The following is a 20,807-nucleotide window of genomic DNA, read 5'->3' on the forward strand; positions in this document are numbered from 1 at the left end:
AACGCTCTTCATAGAGAAATTTCTAGTCAAATTACATCATGCAGTCAGTGAACTGAGCATGTGCGTTAGATCAGATTACCTCATGCTCTGTGATTGACAAGCCTCCGGGTCACCCACCTTCTGGGGGCCTGTCTGTGGTTTCAACTCCCTGTGATGGCAGCACCCAACTTAAGATTTTTCCTTGACAGGAGGTACTGGCTGTGAGGCGTTTTTTGTGACATGGACCTATGTTTTTTGACCAATCTTGGTACCAAACATCAGATTATGGGAAGATGATAGGAGGAAAAGGAGAGCCTCAAACAAAAAGGGGAGTGGGGGGCAATAGCTCTGTTTCTTGACTGAAATGTATGCAACTCTAGCTCCTCCTAGAGGGGCAGCCTAGAGTGACAGGGCACTGGGAGTGGGAAGTTATGTGCATGATATTCTGGTTTATTTTGGCAGTTGTTGATTAAATATGAATGCTTCAGAATATCAGCTATTTGTATGCCAATCACATCCCTTCAACAAACACAAGCCATTAACCAAATTCCTTTTTACATACGGTAGAGGAGTAAAGAATTCCTGACCACAGAAGGCAGGCATGATGTACATAAAAGGAGTGAAACTACTCAGCCTGCACTCAATGACACCCCTGTAAGCAGCAATTGCCTCATCCCAGAGATCCTCCTTGAGGTTTGCAGATGACCACATCTAATGATGTGGTTTCTTGTCACTAGCAATAGCTTTGTCAAGCAGCAAGATGTGGTGCAATATATTATTTCTTAGTAAGTGAAATTTAACTGACCTAGTTACCCAAGTGCTAATTTGCTGACCTATATATAATCACCACACCTAAAAGCAAGCTAACCTGCAGCAGACCTCAATGAAATCTCATCCTGACAGGGCCATATTCCTCCTTGTAGATAAGGCTTACATCAAGGATACAGGGTGGGCTGCGCTTTCAGAAGCAGGTTGTCAAGTTCAGGATGAAACTATGCAAATTCTAGCATGCACATACAGTTTCAGCTCAGCAAGATGCATAAGCCTGGAGACAGCTTTAAGAATGTTGGATGACTCCACTGATTTTTTAACGGGTTCCTCACAGGCTTAAACTGAGGCATGGGCTCAAATACCTTCCTCAGTTTGGGGCTTTAGTCATTTATGGGAATGTCCACTTATTACCGGTCACGGGGTCTGCGTTCGATATTGCAGGCTCAGTTTTGGTTGCTAGTTTGGAAATTTAGGGCCCAACATCTGAGGCCATCCTTCTTTCCCCTTTAGCCCTTTTCCCAACCTAAAAAAATGTTAAAAATATTGGGACAAGTAGTACAGAAGAGTTCCTCAAATAGGAGCTGACAATACATGTATCCTCTATTTCTAATCTCTTTACTTCTGTTCCAGGTGTTTCCCCTTTCTTTACAACTCACTTCCACTGCAGATTATACCAGTCACCTCAGTTGTGTGTATCATGTCCAAATAAGTATTCAGAATATTTCTTCAAGCCTATTAATTATGGAATACCATCAGCAAATCATTAAAAATAGAGATGGAAAAGTTCTTTTGTATTACATCATCTTCTACTTCCCCTTGCCAAGTCAGGATTTTTGCCCTCTATAGAATATTCTCAAGTGCTTTGTCCAGTCTAGTTTTATGTGGATTAAATATGGTGCTTTTTCACCAGCCTGTCAGCAACTGTCAGAGAGGATCCAAACTAATTGACACAGGCACCTTCCAAAGGTTCATTGTGGACCTTAGTCACTTGTCATTTGGATCTAAATGTAGGGCTTTCCTCATGAGCAGTGAGTATTATTGTGCAGACTGAACTCTCTCCCAGTGTAGTCATCCAGATTGCCTGCAACAAACAACCTCTTCCACTGTGACTAAGGATAAACAAATGGAATAAAATATTTTTGAAGACAAATGAACCCAGTCCTACGATGGCCAGTGGTTGACTCCTAGGAAGGAGGATGAAGGTCTTCAGACCATTGCTGATGAAACCTGGGATGCTGTATTTGTTTATTCACATTTTTCAGTAATAGCACTGGACTCTGAAAATATACATTGCTTCTTCGAAAACTATTGCATATCTGCAATAGCATACTCAAGCATATTTATAGGAACACAAATTTATGCAATGGGTGGGCCATTAAGCATTGGCCTGACACTGCTTTCAGTGGAGCTGGGAGCACAGTTAAGGCAACAGTTGAGTGCTTTCAAAACTGCCATCCATGTGATACTGACATCATCAAAGAGTAGTATTTACTTCTCATTTTTTAGAATTTTCACCAGAAACCCAATTTTTAACCCAACCAACTTTAGACTGTATACCTCTGAATACAATTCAGATCACTATCCGTACTCATTTATACAGCATTAAAGATAGGGCAATTCAGTCCCTGGGTGCAGCCTTTTTACTTACTACTTTTACTGTACTCTTACAGAAGGTTCCTCAGGCAGAGATTATTCATAGCACTCTAACTGGATGCCATTACTGCCTCTGAGTTCACAAATCCCAAACTGAGATTACTTCATGTAGCACAGTGTTCCTTGGACATTTAGCACCACATTAAAATGTCATTTTAAGCAATTAATATTTTATTTATAAATACTTAAAATATTTATTATAAATGAGTATTTAAACAGCAGCTCATGAGAAAACAATCTATTACATTTGTATTAAAACATGCTCAAATGCTTAATTATAAGAGAGAATATTTAGCTGAAGCATAAAAAATGCATGCCAACCACATGCTCTTGGCCGGCTTGTGTCAGGCGGCCAAGCTGAGCTGAGAATGTGGATGCTGCTATGTTCCCTACTAAATCCAAGAAAACAAATTGCAATGAATTAGGGCTCTGGTAAGCATGCCTCAGTTGCCTCTTACAAGGGCAATAATCCCTTCCAAACCCATGGGCCAAATTCTGCTCTCACTATTGTATTTGCTGATATAACTTGGTCCTAATTTGGCCTCTTGGGAATTCTGCCTGAGCAAGCGAGCAGGTTTGACTGCAGCCCTGTGACTCCAATGGAAGTCTCATGTAAAGTCTGTTAATAATAATGGGAGTCATCCCACTGACTTCAGCAGGTTTGTATTTGGCCCTGACTAGATAGACCCCCTGATTCATATAAGAAGGCATAGCTATGACTCTGATTCTTATATGAATCTTCTTGTATTTGATAGGGCCCTCCCATTTTTTCATCCCAGATACCATTTAAAAATATGGCAAATTCAAGAAGCCTTCCCACTGCACAGGCCAGATCCTAGTATGTGTACGTTTTGTCTTGGGATGCGTCACAGTATGTTCTTCTCAATGTATTCCTTAAGAGATTTAAACTTTTAAAGGCAGGGACACATTTGGCACAGATTAACTACTGCACAGCACTATGTCGCAAGCAGAGCACTGTATCAAATAATCAAAATGAGCATCACAGCACTGGTAACAGTTATATCTTTATGTTGAACCAAAATGACCAAATGTCTCTGATTAAATATCCAAGAAAAACATTTAAATTCAGCAATTTTAATAGGTCTTAACAAGTGCTATTGATGGTATTATTTTTCACTGAGAAGAAAAATGGTTATTGCTCACATTGATCTCCAGTAAATCATGTCGCCCAGTCATACCCTAGTCTCACAATATAATTAAAGCACTCTGTTTTGATAATGGTGACTTACAAAAGTGTAGGAACAAGTATTTACATTTTCTTTTTTTATTGCTCGTAAGTTTGGTATGAAAAGAAAGTTAATGCAACTGAATTGCCTGAAATGGCCATACCTGATTTATTTCTGGCAAGGAGTGTTGCAGCCTATATACATCATATATTTTTTCCCTGGATTACTTCACCATTTGATTGGCTTCTCTCTTTTTTTATTTTTTTCACCTTCATGATTTTGCATTAAACCCACAATGTAAGCACTTTTAAAAGCCTAACATATTTTTTCTCTCCATATTTAAACAGTAAAAAAAGTACAGAGTGACTAAAAAACAAAGAATCAGGTTTTCAACAGAACATTTCATAATATTTTGTGTTGTTGTAGCAACATGTTCCTCATCTATATTTAGTATAATAGCTGCTTTTGGAATATTGCAAGCTAGTGCAGTATATTATCAAGTGGTTTTGGATGACATCATAACCAATGAGTGTCATCTCTGGTGGGTTATAAAATCCTCCCAAGCCCTCCGTTTGTATTAATGGCATGTAATATAATTTTAAACCAGGTATTATAGTTTACAGTAGAAGGATAACAATTCTGGCCTACCTTATGTGATTACATTAGGAGATGAATAGCGCACAGACAGGCTCTTTCTCATCCTACCTATGAAGAAGCAAGGAAGCATGCATATATACTGCTCCTTTGTTTACCTGGCAAGGACTTTGCTAATGGGACTGGTGATGCTCAAGAGTCTCAAGGGATATTTTTTAATCAGTCCCTACCCCCTTGTGTACATTTACCAGCAACCAGCAGTGAAAAAGGACATGATATTCCTGCTTTTTTTAGGAGAGAAGTAAGGGGAGCTTCAAATTGTATTTCTCTCAGGCCAGTAGGAGCCCTTCTGTCCTGCACAACCAAGGTGGCAACTCAGCCCACTTGATGGTACTGAAGCCATACAACCAAGTTACTATTTTAGCACGCAGTAGCTTCTTAGTCACGTGGTGCCTTGAAACCAAGATAGCATGTCTGTCTGAAAGACATGCTATAGCTGTCACAACAGGCATGGTACAGGAGTCACTTCATGAAATTCTCTCTCTCATATTATCCAGGAGGTGAGATAAAAATTCCTAATAGTTTAGTTTCTGCTGGTCTTAGAGTCTGTGGATGAAACTCAGCCCCTTTCAAGTCAGTGGAAAAAATTCCCATTTAGTTCTGTGACGCCAGGATTTTATCCTACAAAGCTATGAAATTGTCCTGCAGAGAGATTACTGGATGGATAAAATCTTGTAAGTCTGTCTAGTTTATACTGGTCTCAGCACATAACACAGCATATGCTTCCTGGGGTCAGCACACAGGGTCTTCCCACATCTTGGCTTGGAAGGGACCACCAGTGTCCTTACTGACACCTTCACAAGGCTCTACAGCTCTCCTGCCTCTGAAATGTCACATACCAATCTTCACATGACATCTACGTGAAATGTATTTCCCCATACTATAATGCAAACTACGGTTGAGTATCAGTGTATTTTAGATTAATAAAAGCAAAACCAATTGTCGCTGTGGCAGAAGAATAAAGAAGAATATCTCTGACAAGTAGAAAAAATATAAACTGTATAATAAAAATTGTTTTGCTAAATACCAGCGAAAATTGTAAAAATTTCCAGGGGAGGGAGGGGAGATGTTTATAAATATATTAATGCTCAATGATAACGATCCTTCTCTTTGCAACAAAAGATTGACCAGTCTCTAAGTAATTTTTCTGTCACATTATTTGTCCCTGTGTAAATCCAGAAGTCTGTTTGGCTTTTTTTTTAAATTGTTTGCACATAAATATAATTTTTTCTCTCTGAAATGTTTACCATAAATAGTTCATCTGCTGTAACATTTTGCAGCTAGAAATGATCAATAAAACGTTATTAAAATATACAGTCCATGCATATCCAATTCCACTTACCCACATGTTACCTAATTACAGATTTTAATCGCTTTCTCTCCGCCCCCCAAAAAACTGCCTAGTGCTGTGAATGTATTGAAAATGTGCGAAGAAATTTACCTTTGCTTTGAAAGGAAAGGAAAGAAATGAGGTATAATGCATCCAAAAGGTTAAATTTATCATTCTGGGAAGAGGATTGTATGTCACAGATGCTCTGGATATTTTTGGTATTCAACTTCTCCCCCACCCTGCTTTAATCACACCCAGAATGCAGTGCTTGTAAACTGTACTGATGTGTCAACTATCCTCTATTTATTACATCTTATGCTTTAAATATCACCTCTGACAAACAAAAGAAAAGCAAATGTTCCTAAATTTCCTGAAGGGCTGAAACATCAAGCCCGGATTATTATTGTTTATGTCTCAGCTTTAGCAGCTCCAATGTCTCCATGGTCTGCTGTGCGCTGTGGCTGGCAATGATGGATGACCATTACGGCAGCTTATTGGAAATGGCTTGATTTATAACCTGTTCTCCCGCCTCAGTCTAATGGCTTCATTTCTTTCCTCCAGTGCGTGATGCCACAGCCAAGGTCATTGCGCCAATGGCCTTTTGTTGTTAGTTTGCTGATGACCACTGTGCCCGAGAGTCGGCATGGAAAAAAAAAAAAAAAGCCAACCTTTACATTTTATTTTTTTTCCCTTTCAGTCTCTGATAACTGCAGTAGAACAGTAGATTAAATGCTGTCTTCTATTTGCTTCCCGTGCTTGCCAGACAAGGGGCTGCTTTATGATCCTCACTGGGAAAGTCTATTACTCACATCTACTTTAAATGACCAACATCAAATATATACAGCTCCCATTAAAGCTGAGATCAATAAAAATGCCATTAAGATAGTAAAAGTTGCTGATATTAGTGAAGCCCCCAAACAAAATATTTGATTTTCTTTCAGGTTGTTAGTGAGATGGAATACGAACATATAAGAGAAAGGAGAGAGGGCCATGCCCGTGGTCAATAATTTATCTCTGAGATTCATTCAGCCTCTCACCCAATATTTCCCTCCTGTCTATTGATTCCTCATCATTATTTGTCATAAGCTGTCCTAACTCAAGGAGAAAATATGCCCTGCATGTCCAAGGGGAGTCATACCTGAAGAAATAGAAAGGAATTTCATTAAAAGCAAGAAAGGACTGCCTTGGCTTTGAGAAACTCCAGCAGAAACTTGCACAGACTTTTGTTATTTTATTTTATTTTTTTTTAAAGCAACGTTTGAAGCCGATTAGACAGCACCATGCCTAAACTTTGAAGAAAGTTGCTTTGATTACATCTTGTTGCTGAGGAACTGTGTTTGGCCCTGAATGAAAATGGGTCTTTAAAAAAAACCAAAACATTCGTTATGCATGTTATTGTCAGTGTTGCTCTTCCAAGTCACCTTCTAGCTGTGGTCTGTCTACTTCAGGAGGTCACTAAGTTTGAGAAGAAGCAATACAGCTGTCAAAAGACAGTACACACTGTTCCACTATAATCATTTAGATAAACTGTGGCCCAAATGGTTAAAGCCCAAGTCTTGAAATGGAATTAGTTTTTTTTAGTATTGTTATTTGCTAAAAGCCTTGTAAAATGGGCAATACTTAAAGCTAATAAGGCTCATATGTTTTATGGTATGTCACTCAACTGTTTCCTTTGGAAATGGCTTGGAACAATAGCTGTCATGCTTACTTTGTAAAATCCAGGAAGGATAATGACTGGAGTGTGTGCATGTGTTTGTGTGTGAGAAATCCAAAAAGTGTAGCGATGCATGTGCATGCAGTGTCATCTGTACAGAATCATCTATATATGGTTTCCTTGAAAAGTGAGTCTTAAAACAGCTTCACGTATTGGTAGCAGTACACTTTTTTTCTCAAGAATAAGAGCCTATTCTAAATTTAAAGAAGAATGGGTTTACTAATGGAAGCTTTACAAACATCTCAGATGATATTTTTTTCTATTCAGAAAAACAGTTCAAATGTGCAAATATCCTTTCTCTGTCATTTAAGCCAATATTTTTCTTCTGGGGATGATTCAACTGTGAGAGAGTCAGCAAGCACATAAACAGAAATGTCTAGCTGTGCTGCATGTATTAAAGATAAAAGAACCTTTTTAAAGCCAGGCTGGGGAACTCCTATGAGTACTTAGCACTAAAATGGTTAGAAAGTGAGGATGTTTGGCTTAAATTTTAGACATTTTGGCACAATATTTTCAACTGGATACTATCAGATTTTTAACATCAGATTGACTGAAAATATTTCTTTTTCAGATTTCTGATAATGCGCTCTTTTGATGAAGATATTAATTTAGTCAAGAACACCATTTTATGATGAAAAATATGTTCTTTATCTATGTTGTGACCAGCTGTATTCAGTGCTTGCACGACATACAGTTAATTTTTTCACTACAGTTGTTTCCTCCCTTTCCACTCCTCTTGCATCCTGTCTCCTTAATGGAACACAGACCTTATAGCCTGTTGAGGTCAAGCTGCTGTGTTTGAGTAGTTTTAAAGTTAGGTAAAATACCTTCATTCCTCTATAATTTTAAAAGCTATCTGAAATTATTATATTTGTTCCCAATGCCAGGTAGGCTTCCGTCATTTATGCTGTTATATTTCTTAGCATCACATCAAGCTCCCTCTAAATACGCTGTTACTTTTAAAACTAACTAGATTCTTTGTAAGTTTTTTTTTATAACTGTGGCTATTAACCAAGATAAATTATTGCTGTTTTAAGTGTCTGTTTTCAAATTAATATGCACTTGTGACTCCCATTAATTCTTATCAATCTGAAATGCTGACAAAAATATTTGAACTGGGACTACACAAGTCAAAACTAATTTAGCTGGACCTTTTAATGATACATTCTGGACAGCATCATATAATGGGTGACAGAAGTAACACCATGCCTATTCACCTGAAATCGTTATTCCACAGTTCTTTTTGGATGGTAAGGAAACTTAAGTATAGAAGACTAAGAACCAGTAGTTGTTGGGGTTTTTTTAGTTTGTATAATTTTTCATCAGCAATTTTGCACCTTTCATCAACTTTAAAACCATGAAATACCAGGGGTACAGAATACAGACAGCTAACCATTCTTAGGAGAACTATTACATTTCTGCAGTCTGTCATTTCACCTGAAGTGGAGAAAAACTACAAAATTATTGGGCGCAAGAGTACAAGAAGCAAGGATGAGGATCCGGTAAAAACCAAACTGTGCCTAGTAGGGCTTGTCCCCATAAGCAGGACTCTGTGCTGCTTCAGCTGAACCAACTTTCTGCTTTAAGATCCTAAGATTTCTATTATACAAGATAAATGATACCTACAACACACTGCCATTTCTGTGGTCAGGTGAAATAGGTGTTTTGTTTTTTGTCCCTTCTGGGGCAAGTGGAAGTTTTACAGCTGCTGGTAAATAATCAAATACCCTGCCTCCAAGAGCAGTAAGGAGGGTGTAAGGTTTGTGTCACCAGCAGAGGGCACTGAGTCTGAAAGACACTGAAGGGAAGGGTAAAACTCTTCATAAATGTGAATGAGGAGGGGTGGAGAAGTGGGTAGACCAACCTAAAGGCTTAGGCCACTGAGAAGAGGTTTTGTGGTTATTTTCTCTAGGGAAAAAGTGGGTTTCATGGGTAGGAGAGGGGCAAAGGAGAGCTTTTGTAACTGCTTTCAGAGTAATGGCAATGCAGAGAGAATGAAGCAACCATCAGGGTGTTTTGGGGCTCTTGCTGCTTCACATGCATAGGGAGAGGCTGGCTTAGCATCTGGAAAGGGAAGAGCTCAGGGCTCTGTCTGATTTTGTTGCAGCAGGTTTAAATGATAAATCCTCTTTTAAACATAAAACTAGGAGCATTAATTACAGCTGACATATTGTTTCCTAATTTTTATTTTCGATGATGTACAGTCCTGTCCATGCCTGGATTCCCCCACTGTTTTGTGGAGAGACCTTTTTGACTGCATAAGCAGAAATCATCAGATTCAGAGATCAGCTGGTTCCCTAATGAATTGAAAGAGACTCACGTGGAAACACTGACTCTCAGGGCTCATTTTTCATGAAAGTGGATGGGAGTTGAATTCTGACCCTATAAAGGTAAAAACAGGTGTTTCTCCTTGATGTATTTGGCTTCATTGGGAGTTACACATAAGGAAGGTATCTCCGGATCATTCTCTGTATAATGTGTTATCAAAGCACTACATTATAAATCTATAGCCTTGTGAAAATGAGAAAATAAAATGTGTGGCTTGTATCAAAAGGGTCAGGAAACGCTTGTGATACTAGCAGAGCTGTAAGCATGCATTGTATTTCTTTGCGCTTCTCCTACTTTCTCTCATTATCTTGTTTGTTATGTGTAGCTGAATAAGCGTATAACCTCTAAGGCCATGGAGCAGATCATTAGGAGTTACTGATTAACGCCACATTTCAGTAGCAGTTCCTGAGTTCTTCTTTTTACAAACTGAAGGGGTCTGGCTTTATGATTTTTTAATTAGAGTGTAAATATTGCAGCCTCATAAACTGCTTGATTTATGGATGACAGGAAAGTTTGCACTTCAGATAAGGACACAAGGAGCCTCAGGTCTGCATTTCCTAGTGCCCCTGTCTGCAAGCACACTCTGTACTCTTCCTTTATCTTCTCATCTGCTTATCCATCCACCTTTCCTACAATAGCTTTATGGATAATGATTGCACATAGTATTTGAAACGGACTGAAGGAAATTCCATTTCCTTCCATTAAAAAGGGTTTTCAGATAGTACATTCTTTTAATATCATTGGCCACAATCCTGAAGTGGATAGGAGTTTTGCCATTGACTTTAACAGAAGCAGGAGCAATATGGCTGTTGGCAAACAAGATGAACTGGAATGGTTATGCCCTTTCTGCAGACTCTCTACAAGAAAAAATTCATCATTGCCTCCCACCCAGAGAATCCATGTCAAGGGGATCATCTACCTGCTTATCAAAATCAGTGATGACTTTAGCTTGCCAGGGGCTTGAAGAAGGAAATTTTGCATGTGTAGATGTGGGTGTTGAATGCCCAGTGCTGTATTACCTTTTTATAAATGAAGAGGTTTAGTCCAAAATAGCAAAGCATTTCCAAGCCATACAACAGATTTTTATTTTCAAACATAACTTTCATAGAGGTTTCACAAAGAGTGAAAGACATCCAACTGCAAAATATGCATGCACATATAGCAAGATAATATTGACTTAGGAGTGTAATATTGCTTTTAAGTGAATTACAAACTTGTTTTTTAATCATCAGAATGTCTACCTTCAGCTAAACTGCTGAATGTAGAAATTGTTAATCTAGACATCAACACCTGGCTTGAGTTGTCAGGCATTGGGTAGCTAAGACCTAGCATGCAGAGGAGCTGTTGCCGCTTGCTCGTTATACTGATACACTCTCCTCTGCATGAGTACATCTGCCTTTGCTCTGCCCCATGCACCTTTCTCAAGCTATATGTCAGCCAGGAATCCAGTGCTGAGTTTAGTTATACTCAGGTGACTAGGAGAGCTACTACTTGCTACCTCATACTGACCCTAGGAAGATTATATTTACTCTACTTTCCTGCAGCAAGTCTTGCTTGAGTCCATTATGTCCTCCTCCGGTGATAACATTGCCAGTACTGGCAACAATATCATAAATATCATGGTTTTGGGGAGGGCCATTTTCAGGACAGGCTCTCATGATCTACACCACTAGCTCAGGAATGCTGGCTGAGCTACCTGCCACTTTTCTTTTTGGTCACTAGAGGCCTCCATGTTGCTTTTTGCAATGAGTAGCTGTGATCTGCGTTATTTTTGTGCGTTCCTAAGTAGGGTCTTGAAGCAGGCACAGCCATCCTACTCTGAGCTTGGCAGAAGCAGTCTAATCTCATCCCAGTACAGTCAATGGAAGTAGGACCCATCTTCTCTTATGTAGTGGGAGGCAGCTGCTGGAGCCTCTAAGTGTGGGGGTTGAGTGTTGGGGACACAGGAGCCTTGCAAAGACCTGCTGGTGGTATCTGTATGACAGGAAAGGTTGGGGATGAGGGAGGGAAAGTTAGGGACCTGGCATACATGAGAAGAGAGAGGCCGGGCAGGTTGGGGAGCCCAGGTCAGCATATTTGTATGTATGTCACGTATTTGTCTAAAGATGAGTTTTCAATCTGTAATCACCTCCCACACATTGGAGTGTGGCAGGGGGAGGTCAGAAGCCAAGTCCTATGATTATTTCTTCTTCCTCTTCCCCTTCCCCTTTCCCTAGTAGTATAATTAAGTGGGGCAGCAGCCCTGGACATTGCCTTTTTGGGGAGAAGTGGGGTAGAGTGGGGGAAATAACTGTGATTACAGCATTGGCCAATTACATTGTTGCTGTTGGCACCATGGCAGCCAGTTGTACTTTGTGCATCACATGGCTGCCCAGGGTGTGAGCTTCCTGGCTATGCTTCTGCCTTCCTTTCCCCTTTCCGCTTCTCCTTCCCCTTCCCCTTTGCCTAATCCTACTCCACCTCCTTCAGAGGAAACTTGTGATTTCTCGTATAAAACTTATGTACAAAGTAGTTGTATACAAAGCATAGAAACTCTTGTAATCACCACTGTCATACACTATTGCTGCCCTGAATGGCTACCTATACAGGGGCAGGATCCTGTTTGAAGGCAAAATTCCTCTCCTCATTCTCCTAACTCCTTCATCTCTTTAGCAGTTGAACATTTGCAGAGTTGCTCTATGCAGTCCACATTGTCTCACTGCTGGGACAGATTCCCCAGGAGGCGCTTCCAGGATCAAAGGAACAGCCATGAAATATCAGGACTTCTGGCTTACACCATTCTGCTCCTGGATCTCCTTCCTGTTCTCAGTCCAGGATAGCTAAACCCTAACATTAAAAATCAGGATTCCCCCCTCCAAAAGGCAAGAAATTGTTTTAAAAAATCATAAGAATTTTTAAGGAAAAAAAATTAAATTATTTCTGTCTGGTTTCTGAAGTCTCCTTGTGTTCTTGTGAGGCTACTGGATATATGTTTAATGAAATCTGAGATTCTCATTTAATTCTTGATTTTGGCATTTGGCACTACAACAGGCAAAACAACAAGAGTTACTTGGCAACACTGCCAGCCCTGCTGCTTGCATATATGAACTAGTAGGGTGATTTGCAGCTGTAGAAAAGAGGCCTGGATGAAGCCCAGATCCACACCTAACAAAGTATGTCATGCAATTCCCAAAGAAGGATCAAAGTCAATGCTGGCCCACTTACCTCATGTGGAAACAAGTAAAATAGGAAAATGCTCAGGGTAGAATTCCTTTGTGATAAGAATCTTAATTCATTTTAATGGGTGATCAGTTCTGCAATGCAGAAGTTTTTTTATTGTGCTGAAGACCTTTTTGTATGAAGACCTTCATGTGCAAACTAACTCCAGTAGTAATTATGTTTGTGCACTGACTATGGCACCAGTCCTGATCTGGTGAATATTTTTGTCTTTGGATTTATTTGTGTGTGTAGCTTACTACAGGGTAAATTGAAACCTGTCTCTTTGTAAGACTCTGCACAAAACAATAACTTAGAGTGGACAATATTGGCCTATCCAGATCTGAACTCACTTGAACCCTTTGAGTTCGTTAGTCTGACTCAGACTTGACTGTTACTGAGATTGTAGTTTCATGTAAGAGAACCTGTGACTAAAAGAACAAAGAACAATCAGAGGGCAATAATCCAGTGAATAAATAAGGTGATAAATGGAGTGGGCAGAGTGAAAAAACAAACACAGAGAGAGTGAAAGCAAGAGGGGAAAAGTACAAAATCTGAATACCATAAACCACACAGTGGGTGAAATCACTGGCCCATAGAAGCCAGTGAGATTTTTGCCATTGACTTCATACTATTAGGGTTTCTTCCATTAGTTCAGACCCAAAGGCCTTTGAACTCAACAGAATTTTTTTTCAGTTGACTTCAATGAGCTTTGGGCAACCTTTATGAAGCAAGTTAACTTTTATCCCTCATGCATACTGTTGCACAAGCTTCCCTTTAGCTAAAAAAATCTGATGTGTATGTTCTTGTTTTTAAATTAAATCTTGCTTGCGGTGAACAATGGGTTAAAGTTGCAGGAAATAAAACTTGGGAAAGTTTGCAAACTCCCAAATAGGTTGCCCTTGTCCTGCTCCTCTTTTACCAAAGTAGGGTTCCAGTTTCCAATTTCTTGTCCTTTTCTTGGTACAAATGAAGTTAACTTCAAGTATTTTTTTCTATAGACTTGACATTAATTATCGTAACATTTTCTAAAAGAAAAAATATTTCAGTCTCCAGTTCTATAATTCTGTTTATAAAAGTGGATTCTTTGGCCTCTCCATCAGAAGTGGACCTCAGTCTAAACTCTTTCAGTCCTTTACCTCCTTCCTCCTTCAAAAACAGACTCCTTCCAGAGGAGGTATTAGAGCCAAAGTCACACCTGCTATGCTCTGCATGGATGTTAAATATTCTTCACTGTTTTCACAAGGGAAGAGTCCTAGGTTCCTGAACTATGCTCACTGATGTGACAAGTACTTGGGGCAGATCATCAGCAGGTATAATTGAATGTAACTGCACTGACTTCCTATGGGTACCAACGGAAGAACTGTCTCACAGCTTACAAAGCTACCTTTTTAAATAAAATATGTTTTTTATAAATGCAGGATGATATTTCTGTAGAACCTCTCAAGACTTAGTAGCCACCATTTTCACCTTCTGCTAACCCATCCACTAGCAAGGCCTCTTGTGAGACACACTGTCTGTTTTTATTTCAGCTGACTCAACTCTGTAAGGAGTCAAAAATATTCCCTTCCTTAATCAGCCAAAAGAGAGAGTCACTGAATAAAAATGTTTGACCTCTTCTGTTCTCTTCCTATTTTGAAAACTGAACATGGTATAATGGCTACGTGTCTATTTTTCTTTGCTCTTATGGAAAGTCAAATATACAAGTTCAAAAAATTTATGCATTACCATTAGGTTGCTGGCCTAGGTCAGATACAGACAAAATGCTTTTACTGGTATAAGTGATTGGAAACTGGTCTATACCCATAACAGAGCAGAAATTCAGCACATAAAACCGGTCTATACCTGTAAGAGAATCACTTGCCATCCCAGAACTCAGCTTGTCATTGTGAATATTCTTTGAATTGTAATTCACTTTTTTTTTTTTTTTTTTGGTGGGGAGCCAGGGGTGGGTGGTGCTGGGAGGGAGAAAGAAAGAAGGAAATCGTTGCATTGTCACCGGTAGCCAAAAGAAATTGTAAGTGGTTTGATGACTGGTGTAAGGGCATCATGTTTTTTGCCTCAACCTATTTATGGAATTTAATGAATATCCATATAATAGATTTCGTGGTCATTTACATTAAGGCTAACAAGTTTCAGTTACACTGGCTATTGATAGCTAAGTTAAGGGAAACTGTGCTGTATCACGTTGGTAAAAATAATAATAATAAAAAATACAGTTATTTGAAACCGAGTCAGTTGTTTGTATTTCATAGATTTCATAGACATTAGGGCTGGAAGGGACCTTGGAAGATCATAGAGTCCAGCCCCCTGCCCCAGGGGCAGGAAGTCAGCTGGGGTCATAGGATCCCAGCAAGATAAACATCCAAATGTCTCTTGAAGGCATTCAGAGTAGGTGCTTGAACCACCTCCAGGGGCAGTCTGTTCCAGACCTTGGGGGCTCGGACAGTCAAGTTCTTTCTTATGTCCAGCCTGAAACAGTCATGGAGGAGTTTGTGACCTCCACCTCTCAACCTTGTCATCCTCTGGGGCGCTCTGGTGAACAGACCTTCCCCCAGATCCTGGTCAGCACCTTGATTTCATCAAGTGATCCAGTTTTGTGTGGTACTAAGCACTCAGACTTTGAAGGAGATACTCAGAACCTTTCAGAATTAGTCCCAGTGGTTAAAGGAGAGAAGTATTTGAAAGGAGGGTCTGAATTTTTCAACTCAGCCACACTCTTATTGTCAGAAAAGTAAAAATAGGACTTTCATGAAGGGGACTCAGAGGAAAAAATAACAGAATTTGAATTCAGTGATTTATCTGATCACAGAAATCCCCTACTCCCATTATTTGTGGCTTGTTGACTTGTCATTCAAAGTTTTGATAGAAGACCATTTGGCAGTTTCACTCTTATAAAGGCCAAATCTGTAATTTAAACTTTTGAGGACTTTTTTTTCCATTTAATTCTTTTCCGCCATCTGAGATGACAGTACTAATCATATGCATACTCATGCTAGTTGAGTTCTTCAGTTGGACAAGAGACAGGAGTTGCTTCCAAATCAACAGTAGATGCAGGAAGAGGTAAAATATGCTGGGAAATCAAAATAGATCACCTCAAATAACTTTGGGACAATGGTCCAAGCCAAAGTCACCCATTATGCAAACACCCCCTAAACCTTAGGAAAATTGTGATTTGGGATTGAATAAGAGGAGATTCATTAGACAGCTGTATAATAGTTTCATTAATTCATTAGAGAAAGTGACAAAGAAATCAGAACAGGCATTTGGCCTTGTTTAAAAAAACTAAATTAAAATGTAGTTTTAAATTAAATTAAAAAAGGAAGTTTTAATCACACATCTGCTGCCAGAAGTGGTACTTGATACTATGCAATTGGTACTACCAGCAAGACTGGGGATGACAAACCCTTACATTGGCAGAGAGGAGAGATAAATGCAGAACAAAATTTTAAAACGAAATCACCTTTGTCAGCTAAAACATTCTATAGTCTTAAACTTGGGAAAGTTTTCATGTTTAATGAATTGATTCCCAAAATTTGGTAACTGGAGAAAACTGCCATGTAATCCTCAATAGAAATGGTTTATTTCTTATTAATAAAATATTGCTCTAAAAAGAAGGGGAAAAAAACCCTCACAACAGCAAAACTTCATTTCATATCAGGTTTGCAAAGTTTTTGAATGACAAGTCAGCAGGAGAGTATTCTAAGTAGTAGAGTACCTGAAAAGCACTGATTAGGACATAGTCCTGGGGAGGGCTTTGGGGATGGGTAAGAAAGGGGCAAAAATAGCTTGTATATGGTAGCCAGAGCTACCCTGGTACACCTCTGATTATGAGCCACACTTTGAATGTACTAAGTGAAAAAGGGCAAGGTGGGCCTTCCCCAGAAAAAAAAGCTCTGTCAATGCCAGGTTGATGATGATGATCTAAATTGTATCAGTGTTTGATCTGTGCTCAGTAGGGGTGTGAGAAATGGGCCCTATTCGATCGCATTTGGATTCAGCCCGAATCGGGGACAGTGGTTCAATTCGTTGATTCGGATCACTGTCCCCAATTCAATTCAGCTGAATCCAAATTGGAAGATTCAATGCTCTTTCGGAGAATCAGTGATTCGGCCATAGACACAGCTTTAAATGTTTTTTTCTACATACCTCAAGGTACCAAGTGCAGCTCGTGCATGCTGTGATACTGGAGCGGATGGAGAGTCCCACAGGAGTGTAGGGGAAGGGGATCCCCGCATGCTCAGCAAAGAACCTGGAAGTGGACCAGAAGTACTTTCAATCCACTTCCAGGTCTGCTAGGGAGTGCACGGGGGGACTCCCCACACACCCCTGGCTCAGTGATCAGCCGCAGGGGGATCCCAGGTGCTCCCCCAGACCCAGGAAGCACCAGTTGCTGAGCCAGGAGGATGCAGTGGGGGGCCGGCATGCTCCCTGGCAGACCCTGAAGTGGGCCAGAAGTGCTTCTGGTCCACTTCTGGATCTGCTGCCGAGTCTGTTATTGGACACTCCATCCACCCCAGCATTGCAGCATTCATGAGCCACCTGATACCTTGAGGTAAGAAAACCATTTAAAGCTGTGTCTATGTTTGAATCACCAAATTTCTAAAGATTCAATTTGGAGAGATTAAAGGGTCTCCTGATTCAATTTGGATTTAGAGATTCAGCCACTGAATTGGGCCGAATCTCTGCCGAATCAAATCAGGAACCGAAACTTTGCACATCCATAGTGCTCAACAGTTTGGTCAGATACCTGTCTTTGGGGAGAGAGAGATCTTCCATACTTTGGTGGACAGTCAAGATGCAGTCTATTAATCTCTCACCTTTCATCCACAGGTCTGGGCTGAAGGTGACAATATGGGGTTGAGAAGAACGTAGACAGAGTGTGTTGTGTGTCTAGATCCCCACATTCTGAAGGGTTCAAAGACCAGCCTTGAAATTTACCTCTGTCTTCAGCTGTGACTTGAAACACATGGATTTCTACATAACTGTAAGTGGGGAGTTCTGTGTATCTCCTTGCATTTACTGGTTAAGCTCAAAGCCTCCTTTGACAGGAGTTTGGCCCAAGAAAGAAATTTTCCACCTGTTTAAGTCTCTCTGTGGAAACAAGCAAAGAACAAAATAAGGGCTAAAATTTTCAAGGTAAGTTGTTTCGGACATCATATTTGTTTTCCCTCTCCTCCCTTGTCCAGTGATGCAGCACACACTGCACACATTAACCCAGCAACTCGTTCTTTTGGAAAGTCTAAAGTGAATAATTTGGCGAATATTCACAGAAGATTAATCTTAAATTCAGCATCATGAACTTCCCGAGAGCTCAGGAAAACACAGCACAGAAGCATAGCATGGGGTATGCAGGTTAGTTCTTTTGCCGTGTCCTGGTTTCTTTGTCTCAGAGTGCTGCTTCAAAGCAGCTAGAAACGTGCTTGGATCCACTCAGTGGGTGAAGCTGAGCAGCTATACTGAGTCCCTTGAAGCCCTAGCTTATAGTCCCTGCCACAGGGGAGCATGGTATGAGGAAAAGAGGTACTGTATCTTCAATTAATAGTTTGGATTTTTTCCCCCCTCAATTTTTGTTATTTTGGTTGCTTAATCCCTCTATGCTGCAGATTCCATTTGTAGAATAGAGATGATAACAATTTTCCAACCTCACAGGAATATTGTAAGAATAAACACATGAAAGATGATGAGGTACTGAGATGCTACAGGGATGAGGGCCAGATGAAGGTCTTTGAAAAGATAGATTACTTGACACACTGAATGAAAAATGCATTTGAAAGGAACTTTTTGAGGAAAAAGGCCAAAACTCACTGGAAAATTTATTCAAAAGAGAGAATTGCATTAACTCTTTATGTAGGAATAAACTGGCCTGGACTTCACAAAGAACTGTTCTCCACAAGGCACCGTGTGATAATGAAAAGTCTCAGATACTCCTACTTCACTCCTTCTATAGCAAAGAAATTACGATTATTGGAAAATGCGTAGAGATTTGGATCCAATCCTGACTTGCTAGCCAGAACATTTATTGTTGGTATAGACCAGGGTGTCAGAAATGACCCACAGAGCCATATCATCCAGGCCTGAATGCTGGTCCCGTGTCTCGAGTTGACACACACACAGTAGGCACTAAACACCAAACTGGTCCCATGAGCAAGGCCCAGGACCTTTGCTATATGTGGAGGTCATTCCAGATCCTACACTGCATGTGGCGTCCAGGACCTTCCTCACAGGCTGAATCTAGTGCCCCCATAGCCTGCTGCAGTCAGTCAGAGGTGGGCATCATGTGCAGTGTGGGCCCTGGAGTTGTTGTCATGCGTGGTGTAGCCAGAGCAGGGGCTGGATCTAGTGTGTGGAGTGTGGAAGGGTCCTGTGGGCCCAATCCAGCCCATGGGACTGGCCCTGCACTATTCACCCAGCCTGTGACCAGTCCTAGACCAAGTTGGACACTCTTGGTTATGGACTTTGCAGCAAATTACTTCTTCTACAAAGCAAAGGAGGTTGTAACTCACATCATCTCTGGATCTCTTTTGAGAGATTTAAGCTTCTTTTGTTCAGGTCTTTGTCTGATAACATCAATACAACCCACTAAGAATTTTAAGTTTCCAACTTCACAACTGAAACCGAACTCTCTATAAAGAGCTGCGGTAATGGTGGTGGTGTTCCATGCACTGAAATGAAAATATGTGTTTACAAGAGTCAGAAATGTAGCAGGTCTTAAATAGCACAATCCAGTGAGCTATATTAATGAAACACAACAGAAAGAAATGTAGTAACTGAAAGATTTCATGTTCTTCAATTGTAATGCCTTCTAGAGCAAGATATAAAGCCTTACAGTGATACTCTTGTTTCATTATACTGTACTTGGCCTTTAATATATGCCTTAGCTGCATTTCACTTTGTGCAGTTCATTTATTCAGTGATTTTCATCTGCTCATTTTACCTTGTGTGTGCAAATTAATGTATGCTGCTGCATCTGTGTATCTAGGTGAGAAAAATTACTGTAGTGTTGTATCAAGTAAAACATAATGTGGCCAAGCAATAAAACACTGTGTGATAGTGTATATGCACAATGGGTCAACATTTGGCAGCTTACTTTCTCCATTTCCTGAGGACTTAGTGCTTAATTTTGCACCCTGGATGTTGCAGTAGCATAGGAACCGGGTACTACTCACCTGGTGTAAATCAGCATTGTTTTGCTGATATCAGTGGAGCCAAGTTTAGCTGTAACACACGCAGAGCTGAGCCATGGACTTTGGTACGTATTTAAATGGCAGGCTGAAGCCCGGGTTGCTTTAGAAGCAAGTTCTGAGTCAGTGTTTTGAAGGAGGAAGCCTCATCCCCACTATAACAGCCTTACCTAATGCTTAGAAAATCACTTTTGCAGAGGTCAAAACTGCCAACTTGTCGGGTATTTCCTGGAATTGGCAGCAGTCTCTTAAGTGCAGAAGATCTGTAGCATATTAAGCCGCAACACTGACATATTACTTAGCTAGTTCTGATAGACTTAGCCTCTCCATGCAGTATGCACAATGTCTCTGCCTTGTGCAGAATTTGCATTATCTAAAGATCACTATATATGCTATGGTCCATTCACCTTTGCAAATACTGTTTTAAATATAGCATCCATAAATAAATGTTAAATAATTCATGAACATAATTTTGTAAATTCTGCTAGGCCACACCTCTCTGGGGGCATATTTACGAACATGCGTCAGCCCAGAATCAATGCGTCTGCCAAGCTCCCTACCTCTGAGGCAGAATTCCCACATCTAGCCCAAAATGCTGCAAATGACTCCGATTCTACTTCAGTAGTCATCCATCATACTGTCACTTTAATTCAGATGCTGCTACTTGTTTTAATAACATACATCTTACACAAAGAATATTGCTAACACAAGAATCTTGAGGTAGATTTTTACAACCTCATAAAATGGTATTAACCCTTTGATCCCTGATATTCTTTTCATACTGCTTTTTTTAATGCTTATCAATAACCTGT

The sequence above is a fragment of the Crocodylus porosus genome, unplaced genomic scaffold (assembly GCF_001723895.1).
Source record: "Crocodylus porosus isolate Cpor-Errol unplaced genomic scaffold, CroPor_comp1, whole genome shotgun sequence".
Taxonomy (NCBI): domain Eukaryota; kingdom Metazoa; phylum Chordata; order Crocodylia; family Crocodylidae; genus Crocodylus; species Crocodylus porosus.